Genomic DNA, 15,556 nt, shown 5'->3' on the forward strand with positions numbered 1-15,556 from the left:
GAAAGTTACCACACGTACATGGGTTGATATTCCAGTGGTTTGAAGTACAAAAGGATCCACTTCTAATCATAGAGTGGGTTTTCCTCTCCCATCAGCAATCCAAAACCATCACACAGCCACAGGAGCTAATAGCTCAGCTAATCTGGAAGGCCAGGTTAAGATTGTGTGAGCTGGCCAGTTGTGACTTTCAGTGTATTTACCTTCCAGTCCACCTTGCTAAGGAGGGAAAGACCTCTCCCGAGAGGTTGACCAAAAAGAGGTTCAATGACCTGCTCCAGAGCAATGTCAGTCTCCAGCTATCCCTGGAGAGCTACAGTGGACAGGTATCAGTCCAGGGCCTGTCATACAAGCTGTTCAATGAGGAATTCCACCTCATTGCTCCTGAGAAAAGGAGTCAAAGGCCACTCAAGGCGCTTACAGTGTTCACTGATGCGTCCGGAGCATCCCACAAGTCAGTGATGACTTGGAGAAATCACCAGACCCAGCATTGGGAAGCTGATGTTGAGTTTGTGGAGGGGTCACCCCAGATTGCTGAGCTGGCCGCAGTTGTGAGAGCCTTTGAGAAGTTTTTGGAGCCAATTAATTTGGTTACTGCTTCAGCCTATGTGGCGGGAGTAGTGTCCAGGGCAGAGCAGGAAGTTCTCAAAGACATCGAGGATGGGCATCTCCACAGGTTACTTTCAAAACTAATTCATTTGGTTTCACAGTGGGAGCACCCTTTCTATGTGATGCACGTGAGGTCTCACACCGATTTGCCAGGCGAGATCGCAGAAGGTAATCGCTAGGCAGATTCCCTTGCCGCCCCAGCAGAAATGGCACACCTTCCAGACATCTTTCAACAGGTAAAGCTAAGTCACCAACAAGACCATCAAATTGTTCCAGGTCTAATCTGTCAGTTCCAGCTAACACGCAGTCAGGCTCAAGCCATTGTGGCCACTGCGGCTGCGCTGGCTGCTGCTGAGTTGGTGGAAGCCCGGCGGATTCACAGCCCAGACCGCAGTGGGGAGCGCTTGCCTGACGCAAAGTCAGTTCCGCGCTTGTGGGTCCAAACCGCACGCAGGTGGCCGCCAAGGAGAGCGCGAAGAAAAGAAGGAGGGACTCTAGCGCCAGTAGACAAGGTCGGGTTTATTTCAGCCAATCGGGGCAAGAGCAGGAACGGGGAGCAAGGTTGTCGAGGGAGGGGAGGCACCAGAGCAAGGAATAATGGGATGACACAAGCTTATAAAGACAGGGGGTGGGAGTGGGTGGATACAGCCAACAACCAATTGGGGAATAAAAAAGTTGATACGTAGAAAACTGACACGCCAGGCTAGCAAACCAGGCAAACCTTGAGGAGGGGCCTCGTCTCCTGCCCAATCACCCGATGCCCTGGTGAGAAGATTCTAGAGAAATAGGACGGGCTGCTAAGATTCTAGAGAAATAGGATGGGCTGCTGGGTGATGGACAAGGAGCCTGGGGTGGGGAAACCAGAGATACATTTACGAAACCAGGGCAACTGGGGAGGGGCAGGAGGATTGACAAGTAACAGTCAGGGGTAGGGGAATTCCAGAGCAGAACTACCTTAAATGAACAAGGGAGAACTGGAATAAACCAAAACTGAGACACCACATCTCCCCCTTTTTTGTTTAAAAGAGAAAGGGGATGCGGGAATAACCTTTAAACTTGGGACAGCTACAGGAGTAAGAAGTTTTGAGTTGAAACACTTTTAAAAGGCATTTTCTGGGGTATCTTCACATGGGGCGTCGACGCAGGTTGTGTAGAAGTAGGGTTCTTCTTGAAAGGAAGTTTCTTCCCAGGAGTTCTCTTCGGGAAGGTTGCCGGATGCTTCTACACAGAAAACATCTGGAGATTGAACGACTTTGGCGATCAATCTCTTGACAAGTCTCCAGAGGATCGCCCCAGCAATCAAAACAACAGTCAACGTAATACAGACATACAGGATGCTTCTTAGAACTGACCCGACCCAGCCCGAAAGTCCCCACCCTGCGAACAGGTCCCCCAACCAGTCTGAAGTTTGCTGTTTAATGTTGGAAATGAGGCCATGTATTTTGTCGATGGCGACTCTCGCGTCTTCAGCTCGGGACAACAAGTTCATGCAGCAGAGACCCTCAAATTCTTCACATCGATGGTTGTGGAGCAGTAATAGGAAATCTATCGCTGCTCTGTTTTGAAGAGTCGCTTTCTTTGTTATTTCCTCATCAGATAGGAGGTCTGAAAGTGCGGCTGAGGTAAAATTGGCTTGCTTTTCCACCCAACACTCTAGGCGGGCCAATTCACCTAGAGATTTTGCGATAGACACCCACGGTAAAAGGATTGTGAGTGCTACGATTTTTGGCTTTGCCTAATGTTCGATGACAGTCGCAGTCTGGGTCTAAATCTTTTAGATCTCTTTTTGCGCGGGTCAAATTGGAAGCCAAATCACGACCGTGACTCTTGTTCTGCCAATCATAAATTTAGGTGATATTGGGGGTCAGCAGCGACAACCGCCCGAAAGCGCAAGGCCCTCTTATATGGTGAGAGGGGATACCTGCCCACGCTCGGTCACCGCAAATCATAAAAATGCTCCGGGGAAGGGCTAATGGTTTTCCACCTGGGGTTGAAGAAAGTGGGATTTTGATGGGCTTCTTGCACCACTGGGTGGCTTGGTATTTGGGATCAGCTGGATTCAGCACTGTGTAGCCTTTTTCCCTGGGACTGGGAGTAAACCGAAATAAAATGCATACAGGGGCAATGGCGGAGCCGAGCAGGTGGAGCTCTTGGGGTTCGGAATCCAGGGTGGCTAGCCCTTGGACTCCATCTCTCCAGGTGCTCCAAAAAACAGCAATGGCATCACGGGTAGTAGATAGGGAAAAGGCATAATTAAAGGGAGGGGGCAACTCATCGGGAGGGAGAGGGATCCCCACAAGGCATGACGACATGGGGTCTTCTGCTGCGCCGGTGTCTAGGCAGATGTGATCTTGTCCCAGAGCTTGTGCGAGAGTACGCCAGACGTTTGCCTTCGGCTGGGGGACGATCCACGCATGGGTTGTTTGAAGCGTGGACCACAGCATGATGAAAAGCAGGGCGAGGCAGGCTTGAGTGAGGACCATTCCTAGAATAGAACTGAAAACAAACAGGGTTAAACATGGGGTAACTTAAAGATCGGGTAGTTCCGCAAGGAACGAGTGGTGCAGGTCAAGAAAAGGAGAAGGGGGGTCAGGGGGCCTCCGTCTCCACCTCCAACACGCGACTTTGACTTGGCCGACTGTGTTCTTGTGTTTCACCCCCTTCGGCAGGTAAGGTCGAACTCACTTGGAGGGGACCCACTTGGGGCCTGAGGGAGTGGAGACGCAAGCGTACCCTCTCCCCCAGGTCACCAGGTCGAATGGCCCCTCTGTTTTCCAGGTCTCCGGGTCCCTGATAAGAACCGGAGGCCTGGATTTGGGCTGCAACTGGTCGTGCTTGCTGAAGTGCCGTACTATGGGAGGGTTGAGGTTCTCGAACGAACAATTTAAAAAGTTCAGAGTGAACATTGCTCTTGCGAGGTGGATGTGGGGGGGCTCAACCTTCATTGCCGTTTTTTGACGTTCAAGAACTTTTTTCAGGCTCTGGTGGGCCCTCTCCACCATGGCTTGGCCTGTCGGGGAATAGGGGATGCCGGTCTTGTGCTCTCTTCCCCATTGCTGCAGGAACTGGTGCAACTCCTTGGAAGTGTATGCTGGCCCGTTATCTGTTTTGATGAGTTTAGGGATGCCCAGGACAGCGAATGCTTGAAGCAAATGCTTCTCGCAGTCTGCTGCCCTCTCCCCTGTGTGGGCGGAGGCGTAGACGGCGCCGGAAAAGGTGTCAATGGAGACGTGAACAAAGTTCAGTTGGCCAAACACGGGGATATGCGTGACATCAGTTTGCCACACTTCACAGCTTGACAAACCGCGAGGATTTGTCCCCAGACTCATTGATGGTAGCTGGTGGGACTGGCATTGGGGACATGTTGCCACAATCGCCCTGGCCTGTTCGCGGGTGAGATTGAAGTGGCGAACCAGGACAGGAGCGTTTTGATGGAAGCGTTGGTGGCTGATCTTGGCTTGTCCGAAAAGATCAGGGAGCGGGGCCACTTGAACAGGAGAGGCAAGGGCGTCTGCACGCCGGTTGCCCTCTGCCACGAACCCCGGCAAATCAGTGTGCGACCGAACATGCATCACGTAAAATGGTTGCTCTCGGTGGGAGACCAAAGTGACAAGTTTTGAGAGCAACTCGAAGAGCTGAATGTTTGAAACGTCCTGGAGGATAACACCTTCTGCTCTGGACACTACACCGGCTATGTAAGCGGAGTCGGTAACTAAATTGAAAGGTTTAGGGAACCTCTCAAATGCTCTAACGACAGCGTCTAACTCAGCTACTTGTGGTGAGCCTTCAACTATGGCAATGTCTGCTTCCCACCGCTGAGTCTGAGGATCTCGCCAAGTCACTACTGACTTGTGAGATGCTCCAGACGCGTCTGTGAAAACAGTCAGGGCATCAAGAGGGGTCCTACTCTGAACTGACTTGAGAGTCAATGTGAACTCTTGATTAAATAATTTGTGGGCCGGCCGATTAACATCAATTTGACTGGTGTAAGTGTCCAGGGCTAGCTGTAACATTTCGTTGGTTTCGAAGACGTTTTCAAACATTCTCATTTTTAGATGGCCCGAATCGAATTTTATTGGGATGTGAATGCAGTCTAGATCGCCACCTGCTAGCTCTCTGATACGCGATCTCGCTTTTCGGATTAGATCTGCCACCAACTCGAGTGGCTGCGTCATCCTCTTGGACTTGTGATGGCTGAGGAACACCCACTCTATAATTAAGAGGGGGTCCCCCTAGCCTCGGCCCTTGCTTTTCTTGATGTCACTGGCCCATTGGAAAATCAAGCTATGAAGATGTGGCAATTTCCCTAAGACGATGAAACGGAAGGGCAGGCCCGGTTGATAGCGGTGGGCTTGCCTGGCCGAAATTGCGCTCTGGATCTTTCTCAGCGCTGCCTGGGCCTCCGGGGTAAGGGTCCTGGGAGAACTCGGCTCCTCTCCCCTTTTCAATAAATTGAAAAGGGGGGCTAGGTCTTCAGTGGGAATGCCCAGCCAAGGTCTCACCCAATTTATTGACCCACACAGCTGGTGGACATCGGCTAAACTCTTGATATTTGTTTTTATTGCCAATTTTTGCGGAACAATGGTCCGCTTTGTGATCTCAAGGCCAAGGTACTTCCAAGGGGGCATCCTTTGAATTTTGTCTTGCGCTAATTCGAACCCTGCTGCAATCAACGCATCGGTTGTCAAGGCAAGCGCATGGGCTAACAGGTCGTCGGTCGGCGCACAAATTAAAATGTCATCCATATAATGATGGATGATGACGTCTCCCACGGTTGCACGAATCGGGCACAGCAGGGAAGTGACATACCACTGACAGATCACAGGGCTGTTTTTCATACCTTTTGGAAGGACTCGCCAGTGGTAGCGCTTACCTGGGGCTTCACGGTTGATGGAGGGAACCATGAAGGCAAAACGCGGTGCATCGTCCAGGTGAAGGGGAATTTGGAAAAAACAGTCTTTTATATCAACGACAGCCAATTGCCAATTTCGGGGGAGCATTGCTGGGGAGGGCATCCCTGGTTGAAGAGACCCCATGTCTTTGATAACAGCATTAATTTGTCTGAGGTCGTGCAGGAGCCGCCACTTTTCTTTGTTGGGCTTTTTAATAACAAATACTGGGGAGTTCCATGGCGACATGGACTCTACTAGGTGGCCCTTGAGCACTTGCTCTTGCACAAGCTCGTTGAGCGCCGCTAATTTTTGTTTATTGAGCGGCCACTGTGCCACCTGTACTGGTGTATCAGAAAGCCAATCTAGTTTCCAGGTGGGGCGCTCTTCAGTGGCTGCTGCCCGAAAAACCTGGGGAGCTGCTGGCAGGTCAATTCTGGCTCCCCACTGGGCCAACAGGTCTCTTCCCCACAGGGGTTCTATGAAATCCAATACGAATGGGCGTACTGAAGCCAATTGCCCATCTGGCCCTGTAATTTGCACAATGCTCTTAGATTGTCGGGCTAATTGAAGACCCCCTACGCCACGGATCTGCCCAGGAACGTTTTGCAAATCCCAATGCGACGGCCATTCCCGAGAGGGAATGACCGTGACATCTGCCCCGGTGTCTAACAAGCCGCGCATTGCGACTCGCTCTCCTCCTCTCGCAAGCTGGCACGTGATTTTCGGTTTTTCTTGACTAAGTACTTGCGCTCAGGCTACAGAGTGTTGCGGCTCATCGGACGAAGATGACGACTCCAGGCTCTCAGATGATAGTGGTGCCCGGATGGCCTGAGCGATGATTTGCCCCTTGGGCAGGAAGAGAGGAGGACAGACACAGTGCAACAGAAGCGAGAATTGTTCCGGGTCTGCTGGCAACAGGCCTGGGACAATGTTCACTTCTGGCGGGGTCGTCTTTGTGTCACCGACTACAACATACCTGCAGCGCATCCGCTCCCAACTCTCTGGGCACTCTGGTAGCACGGCGATTAAGTGGTAATCAGTGGAGCGAAGATGGACTGGTTCCGCAAGCTGCAGCCTGAAGGATGAAACACAAGACGAGGATGTTAAAATTGGCCGAAATCGGTTTTTGGTCAAGTCAGGTAAAGTGTCACGTCTGGCTGTTAGAGGTAAACTCTCTTCATTCCCCCCCTTTCTGCAAGATGTATTAGCACCAAGGCCTGCCTCATTTTTGTCTTGGCGCAGGGGGGCGCTGCGCTGTTGAACTAGTTTTTTTGCGCTTTCCCTCCAGATGCCCTTTGTTGCCCCCTTTTAAACTCATAAAACTCTTTTCGGAGCGGGCACTGGGGCATCTAGTGGCCAACCTTGCCACACAAGTGACATGGTGCGGCAGGTAGAGCGGATGCTGGGACACCTGGCTGCAATGGCGGTTGGTTGGCAGGACAGCAGTCTGTAGATGGCATCTCCTCGACTGCGGTGACGGAGTGGCGTGACGGCTGCTTGGGGCGGCTGTTGACAACTGGCAGCGCTTCAGTGGGAGATGGTACCAAAACTTTCTTTCTGCACACTTCGAGCATTGCTCGCAAAGTGGGCGGCGGCTCCATGGGAAGGCTGTTAATCGCATTGCGGCAAGCTGAGTTGGCGTTTAAAAATGCTACTTCTTTCAGCAGCTCGGCTCGCATGCTTTCTCCTTCAACTTGATGGTTTATCGATTTCCGGAGTCGCTCTACGAACTCTAGGAAGGGTTACTCTGCGCCCTGTAATACTCGAGAATACGGGATTTGGGGAGCTGCCGCGCGCAACCCTAAAAATGCTTTTTCGGCTGCCCTGGCCGTCTGCTGTAGTGCCTCTAAAGGGATGGCCCTCGCTTGGGAGGAGCCATCTGCCCAATTTCCTGTCCCCAACAGATGTTCAACTGAAAGCACCCCCCCACCTGCATCAAGGCCGGAGTTCGGGCTGTCCCAAAGGGACGGAAGGATTTTCAGGACTTCATTTCTCCAGGCTCCCTCCCAGAGCACTTGCTCTGTGGGGTTGAGGAGGCAGGAGAACACCCGGCGCAGGTCAGCCGGTGTAATTGCCGACTCTGCCAGGGTAGCTTGGAGAAGTCCCCGGAAGTATTCGGACTCCCTCCCGAACTCTTTTTGGGCCTTGCACAGTTCCTTCATTAAGGAATGGGGGAAGGGAACCCACTGCGCTAGCGTCCTGCCATCCCCCACTGGGTGGAGAACAACCGGGGCTGCTGATAGTATGGCGGCAGGCCCCGGCTCCCAGCCCCTCACTTCCCCCCCTCCAGGCACCAAACCGTGGGAACCGGAAGGGGGGGCGTGGGAACCGGAAGTGGAGGAGGCGGGGGCATAGCCTGGGAACTGAGTGGGAGGTTCTGCAGCAGACGGTGCCGCCTCTTGGGCGGAGTTAGGTGCTCCAGGAAGAAGGGCGGGGGTAGGCGGGAGGAGAAGGGACGGAGGGGGAGTTGAGGGTGGAGACGGAGGAGGAGGAAGGGGAGGAGAAGGAGGTGGGGCCAGGGAGGGGTAGGGGTTGGGACTAGGGCAGGGAGGGTGGTGGGAAGAAGACAGGGATTTTCCCGCTTTCACCACGCGGTCTCCGCCATCTTGTGGTTTTGAGAAGCCATTTTGGTGGCGGAGACTAGAATTAACTTTGGGACGCGCAACTGGGGAAGTGGGAGCGGGTGTAGAGGGAATAGGGACAGTCTCCCTAGAAGCTTGGCCAGAACTCCTAGGGCCGGGGGACCAAGTTGTCTGTGAAGAGCCCGGGGACAGATGGACACCCGGCGCGGGGCTGGCGCGGGCTGCTCTCTTCAGGAACTCTGCACGGGAAGAAGGGACAGAGGAGCGCGGGGTGGGAGCAGGGGAGCGGGCAGAACTGGGGCATAACTGGGAATTTGGTGGCTGTCTCTTAAAATCTCCTTTAGGTCTGGAAATTGATGCAAGGAGGGAGACCCAATAAAAATGCTTTCCTAGAGAATTGTTCCCAGAGTGGATCTCTCTCTGTAGCTTGGCTTGAACTCTCCGCCAAAAAACAGGATCGAGCGCTAGATTTGGGGAAACGTCTGGGAAATTTGAGAACAGCCACTGAACTAAGAGTTTAATTTCTCTTTTCTTAACTTTGAACCCCTCTCCCACTAGGGAACCCACAACTTGGTGAAATACCCCCTTCTGTGCAGCAGACAGACTGGCGCCCATCCCGGTGAGTTAGTAAACGGGATAAATCTGCTGCACTCTCTACCACAACTGATGCAGGGAAGAGACAAAGAAACAGTAAAAGGAAAGATAAGGGAGTCCCAAACCGGCCCCTGCCCCAAAAAGAGGAAAAGAGGAAATCGGGATAAAACCGAAAGAAGGCAGGGTGGTGACCGCCGCAAACAGCCCCAACGAAACTCACCACGCCGGCGGGACAAACTGAAGCTGCGTCAGTGGGGAGATCTCCGCACGAAGGACAGTATCTTCGGCACCAAAGAGGTCGCTGTCCTTGTCCCCTAGGAGCACCGCGCCCTTAAAACAGGGGCGTGCTACACTGAGGGGTGATTTGGTGTCCACGAGGAAACAAATTCCAATTCCGCGAGGCAGCAAGGCGTCGGTCCGAACCACAGCTCTCTGGGGGGATTCCCAGGTAGTCTGCGAAGCTGAGTCCAGGCGCTGGCGTCGACTGGTTGCCCGACGTTGGGCGCCAAATCTGCGGCTGCGCTGGCTGCTGCTGAGTTGGTGGAAGCCCGGCAGATTCACAGCCCAGACCGCAGTGGGGAGCGCTTGCCTGACGCAAAGTCAGTTCCGCGCTTGTGGGTCCAAACCGCACGCAGGTGGCCGCCAAGGAGAGCGCGAAGAAAAGAAGGAGGGACTCTAGCGCCAGTAGACAAGGTCGGGTTTATTTCAGCCAACCAGGTCAAGAGCAGGAACAGGGAGCAAGGGTGTCGAGGGAGGGGAGGCACCAGAGCAAGGAATAATGGGATGACACAAGCTTATAAAGACAAGGGGGTGGGAGTGGGTGGATACAGCCAACAACCAATTGGGGAATAAAAAAATTGATACATAGAAAACTGACACGACAGGCTAGCAAACAGGCAAACCTTGAGGAGGGGCCTCGTCTCCTGCCCAATCACCCGATGCCCTGGTGAGAAGATTCTAGAGAAGTAGGATGGGCTGCTGGGTGACGGACAAGGAGCCTGGGGTGGGGAAACCAGAGATGCATTTATGAAAGCAGGACAACTGGGGAGGGGCAGGAGGATTGACAAGTAACAGTCAGGGGTAGGGGAATTCCAGAGCAGAACTACCTTAAATGAACAAGGGAGAACTGGAATAAACCAAAACTGAGACACCACAGGCCACCTGTCCCAATTGCCAGCTTCAGGCAGTGCCATCCCTGGGTGTTGGGGTTAACCCCCAAGGCCTTGGGAGCTGTGAAGTGTGGCAGACAGACATCACACACATTCTCAGTTTCAGTCACATGAAATATGTACACGTCAGCATAAATTCATACTCAGGTGCGGTTTATGCCTCTGCCCATGCAGGGGAAAGGGCTGCACATGCTAAACAACACTTGCTGCAAGCCTTTTCAGTATTGGGGGTCCCTAGGGAGATTAGGACCGACAATGGCCCAGCATATGCCTCCAAGGAGTTCCTAGAGTTTGTGCAGCAGTGGGGAGTGGAGCATAAAACAGTCATTCCCCACTCCCCCACAGGTCAAGCTGTGATTGAACATGCCCATAATACACTCAAAGAAGTCCTGGCTAGGCAGGGCAATTCTGCAGCATGGATGACTCCACAACAAAAGCTCTGCGAAGCCTTGTTTACCATCAATTTTCTGAATTGTTCATTTGAAAACATGAACCCTCCGGTATTATGTCATTTCAATAACAACAATCAGTTTAAATTGTCACAGCATCCACCAGTTCTCATTAAGGACCCGGAAACCTGGGAGACCAAGGGTCCTTATGAGCTTGTCACCTGGGGGTGTGGTTACATGTGCATATCCACCCCCTCAGGCCCTCGATTGATCAAAAGGGGGTAATACCTTTCATCCCCAAAAATCCAGCTCCAGCAGACAGGGATAAGAAGCAAGCAGCTGTCGCTTCCAAGAGAAGCCGCCGCTGGAAAAATGTCCTAGGGTGACATTATGATGCTTGTATCCCCATTCATGTGTTCTGTTAATGTTGGATATTATGTTCTGTACCTTTAAGACCGGCTCTGAAGAAAGAAAGTTTTGTTTTGGTTTTCTTATCAGCCTGGCGGGACACAGAGACTGCAGCTTTTGCTTTTTCTGCTTTTGCTTTTTGCTTTGCTCTCTCTCGCTCTTGCTTGCTTCGCTTCTGCTTGCTTTTGCTCATTAGCTAGTTTAGCTAAACTGTCCAATTTCTTCCTGGACTGTTTCTCCTTTCCTTTTCCTGACCATTTCGAACCTGCTCCGGACTGGGACCTGGGAAACACCAAGATTCTGCACCTTGTGGCCTGCAGCAGCTGCCCCAGTGCCGGAGGGACTGAGAACAGAGTGACCACCCCCCAAGAGAGACTTTCTGAATTTGTCATCTTTTTTCAGAGCAGTGTCATCCGGTATTGTTCATTTTGTGGGGGGTGCTGTGCTTGTTAAATAAACAGGTTCTTTCCACTCCTCTCCGAAGAATCCTTCCAGAACCGGTTGGGGGGAGGGGCTGTGTGGGTTTGCTTACTGGAGGGGCTCTAATTTAGAAATTCTCCTCCAAATTTGCCCTAAACCACGACAAAAAAGAAGGAAGAATCTTCCTAAAAGAGTTAGCTGCATTCTGGCAGACTCATAAACTTGTATGTGTTTTTTACAAAAATGTTTGTTTTCTTTGTAGAACAGAAAATCTACCTCCCACCTAACCTCACAATGGGCCCTGTTCAAGTTGTGATCCTGTTCGCGCTGAGCAGTCTTACAGCTGCGTGGATCGTTCCTCAGCCATGCCAAAACATCTGGGTGACCCCGGCATAGATGCTCCAACAGGAGAATATATGCCTGTCCACTGCAGCAGCGAAAGACCCAATGTCTACCTGCGTGGTAGGGATTCCATTGCAAGCTGGAGAGTTCACAGACAAATTAGATACGCCTATACCTCACCCAAGTCCCAAATCAAATCACACACAACCACACAATATCCGTCACCAGCGAGCTGTAATGATTAAAACCCCCATAGAGGAGTGGCTGCCAAAGTTACCCAGAGCTGCTCAGGAGCCTCAAGAGTTAGAGCTGTTGGGCTCCTCCCCTGCACCATACTGCATACACTTCTTCTTTATCCCATGTTCCAAGACCAAACCTTTTAACAACATTAAACGGTATCAAGAGGAATTCAGCCAAAAGGTTGTGTAAGGTTTTAAGCCATGTTGCAGCAGACAATCCGTACCATTCGCATCCCAAGAGCCTCCCCAAAGGTTTGTTTTTAATTTGTGGGGATCGGGCGTGGGCAGGAATCCCTTCTCGGCTTTTAGGAGGGCCATGTACCATAGGGCAGTTGTCCCTGTTGACACCCAACCAAATTATGATTGGCGAATGGACTCAAAAGAACAATTCGGTCAGCAAAATTCATAAGAGAAGTGTAGACAATTGGACCCAAATTGTGATGCAGACATCTTCCATTGGGCTAAGTCAAAAAGAGTTTCTGTATCCCTGTTCCTTCCATGGGTTGCAGCAGCCAAAGCTCTAGGTGAATTGCGCCACCTAGAGTGCTGGGTAGTCAAACAGGCAAACTTGACATCCACGGCCATCAGCTCCCTCCTAGAGGACAAGGAGATTACCAGGCAGGCCACACTCCAAAATCGTGCGACCATAGATTTCCTCCTGCTGCTGCATGGACACAAGTGCCAGGAATTTGAAGGACTGTGCTGCATGAACCTAGCATCAAAAGCACCCGTCCACGTGGCTCTCTGAGAAGTGAAAAGCCTGATCAGATGAGTCAAGCAGGAATCCGAGGACTGGTTCAGCGGACTGTTCAAGGACTGGGGATTCTCGGGGTGCTGGACCTCTATAATTAGGACAATTTTTTTGGTTTTTGTTGTTCTTTTCCTAGTCGTGTTAGCATTTGGGATTCTAGGTCTCATACTTTTAAAGGCTATCAATGGTTTGGTCTCCAGTACCGCAGAAGTCAACTGCTCAGAGTTTGTGGAACTAAAGCAAATTGACAGGCCCGCAAACCATGAGTGGTGGACAAATTCATAATCAGCAGCAGAAATAGTCCGACACATTTCCTTTTAATTTTAGTTAACAGAAAAGGTGGAGGTGTTGTATTGCACTAAACAGTTAGTTGTTTGCACTGGGTGTTGAAAAAAATGTTATTGGGTCACGTGGATGGTATATTCCCCCTCCCATGGTTTCTCCCTCACATAACCCCCTGGTTTCTGTATGCCCTGGTGGTCTGTCCCACGGGTGGTCCGTCCCCTCGCCCCTCCCCAATGTTATCCCATTGGTCACGGTCCTTTTTCCCCACCCCCCATCACCTGGGGCATAAAACCCTACGGCAGGTGTGGTTCAGTCTCTTTGCTACCTGGGTGGTTGCTGCTACCAGAAGTGTCCTGTCTCAAGCTAATAAACTGGATACTCATCTCCATATGGCAAAGAGCGCTTCTCGTCTTTTATCTTCAGTCTATGCAATTCTGTGTGGGCTTTAGTCCTGAGCAAGCTGGATCTGGATTTATATTAGCCCAGAGAACCACAGATTTATTGCAGGTATCCTCAATTTTAAAAGTTTAATAGTAATAAAGTGTTTATAGAAATGGTAATATAATTAGAGTGATTGGACAATTTGGATTAGGACAATATGAGACAACAGAAGGAGTTACAGACATCCAGGTATTTTTTTTCTGGGCAGCATAAGCTCGAAAAAGGACACCCATTAACAGAGGATTAACCCTTAAAAACAATAGCCTGTTGCATATTCATACATCTCATACATGATGCATCATTTCCATTCAAACAAAGGATTCTGTCTGGTCAGAGTCAGCTTCTTCCTCTTAATCCTGACGGCATCTTTAGGGCTGAGTGAGGCAGGAAGAAGTTTGTTTCTCCTGATAATGGAGCAATAAATTCTCTTTCTCTGAAAGATTTAGGTGTCCTGTGGCTGCTATCTCACTTTGAGTCCTTTCTTTAAAAAAATATCTTACATAGCATAGTTTCTATTTTAACATTATGTTATAACCTAAAACTATATTTAACACAGTATTTAAGAAAATTAATACAGTGTAACTTTCTAACATAACACGTATAATATTCATTTTAATATTTGCAAAAAGCCAATCATAAAATACACATTTTTCACACCTTGGTGAGACAAGGGCTAGGATTTGCATCCACTATTTAAAAGTAGTCTCCTTCTGCAGTGAAAAAGGCATGGGTAAAGACTATTTCTCCTTTTCATGCAGCACAAGGCCTAGTTCAAGATGAGCAAAGAGTTCATAGTTCAAAGCAGCCTGACCCCGTGACTGTAGGTGGCTTATCCCAGGACAAGGAAGGTAAGGTAGCTGGGCCTCTTGGGCACCTCTGGCTGGGGTCCTCATCCTCAGGCACATCTGATGCTTGCAGATGGTCCTGAGTGTGTGCAAAGGGAGGTAGACATCTCTTGTAATAACATCGTGCTTGCTCATGGGGATTAAAGCCTTTCCCTGGAAGAACCTTCCCAAGTATGATTTTCTGTGGGGAAACTGGAGCAGAAGTTTTTTTGCATAAAAGGAGTGGGTTGTTTAGTTTTGGTGGGGGAGTGGGTAGTTAATCTCAAAGACCTTAATATTGGTGTTAAGACTTTTTTCACTCACTTGCACCTCTCCACACTTGGATGTTCCGCTGCTGTCCCACAGCAGAGAGAGCCCTGGTGCTGCCCAGGGCCCCTGAGCATGGCCGCTGGGGCCGGGCAGGTGCCAGCAGTGGCCTGGCCGGTGTGTGTGGGAAGCAGATCATGGTTTGCTGACTGACCTGGTGGTGTTTGCCACTGCTCTCAGACAAATGCCTACTCCTCTGGAAGCTTCCAGCAGGTGAAAAAACTACACCCAACACTGCCTTATGAATGCTCCTGTACCAAAAGAAGCTGAGGTCACGCGTCAGTAGTGTATGTCTGTGGGTGTTGGGCTCATGTGGTGCTCCTAGCAGCTTTGCTTTTTTAACTGCTCAGCCCTGCATACAAGCAGGGGGCCAATGAGCCAGGGCTGGATTAGTTCCTTTACACATGGGATGCAGGCTGCAGTCCTTGACACCTCTGTTCTCTGCACTTTGCTGTGAGTGTGTGTAGCCATGATATTTTCTGAAAAATCCTTTCCTTAGGACTTTTCCTCCTGAGAAGCTGAGGGGCCTCAGGAACAAAATATAAACAATGGTTATCTGCTGCTGTGGAATGCAACAGGTGGATCTGTGATTGGTCTCATGTGGTTGTTTCTAATTAATGGCCAATTACAGTCAGCTGGCTCGGACTCTCTGTCCGAGCCACACGCCTTCGTTATCATTCCTTCTTTTTCTATTCTTAGCTAGCCTTCTGATGAAAATCCTTTCTTCTATTCTTTTAGTAAAGTTTTAATATAATATATATAATAAAAAAATAAATCAAGCCTTCTGAAACATAGAGTCAGATCCTCATCTCTTCCCTCATCCTCAGACCCCTGTGAGCACGGTCACAAGTGTGCCTCGGTACAGGCCTGTTGTCCACAGGAAACATGGCCAGCAGCCTCCTTACAGGGCAGATCTGGAGATACTTTGGTGTCCACTTTGAGTTTCTTCTACACCTGTCCCAATTCCTTTGGAGGGATCCCTGGGGAGTCCCCCTAAGCCCTATGCTCCCTGGTAGCAGCAGGCAGGCAAGGAAACTCCACACAGCTTCTGAGGGTGCTAATTAGATGAGGGTGCTAATTACTGGGGGTCCCACTCCCGGGAGCAGCATGGTGTCTGAGGGAGAAGGGGGGAAGAGGGAAGGAGGGGGGACAGAGGAAGAACCTAGGGAGAGAAGCGCCAAGAGAAAAGCTTCTGTTTTCCCTAGCACAGATTAACAGGGAGATTCAAAGTGGGCACAGAATAAGACTTGGGCCAATGGGATTACAGATCCATGATACTGCAGGGGA

The sequence above is a fragment of the Agelaius tricolor genome, unplaced genomic scaffold (genome assembly GCF_023055355.1).
Source record: "Agelaius tricolor isolate 1412-34295 unplaced genomic scaffold, bAgeTri1.0.p SCAF_2, whole genome shotgun sequence".
NCBI lineage: Eukaryota > Metazoa > Chordata > Aves > Passeriformes > Icteridae > Agelaius > Agelaius tricolor.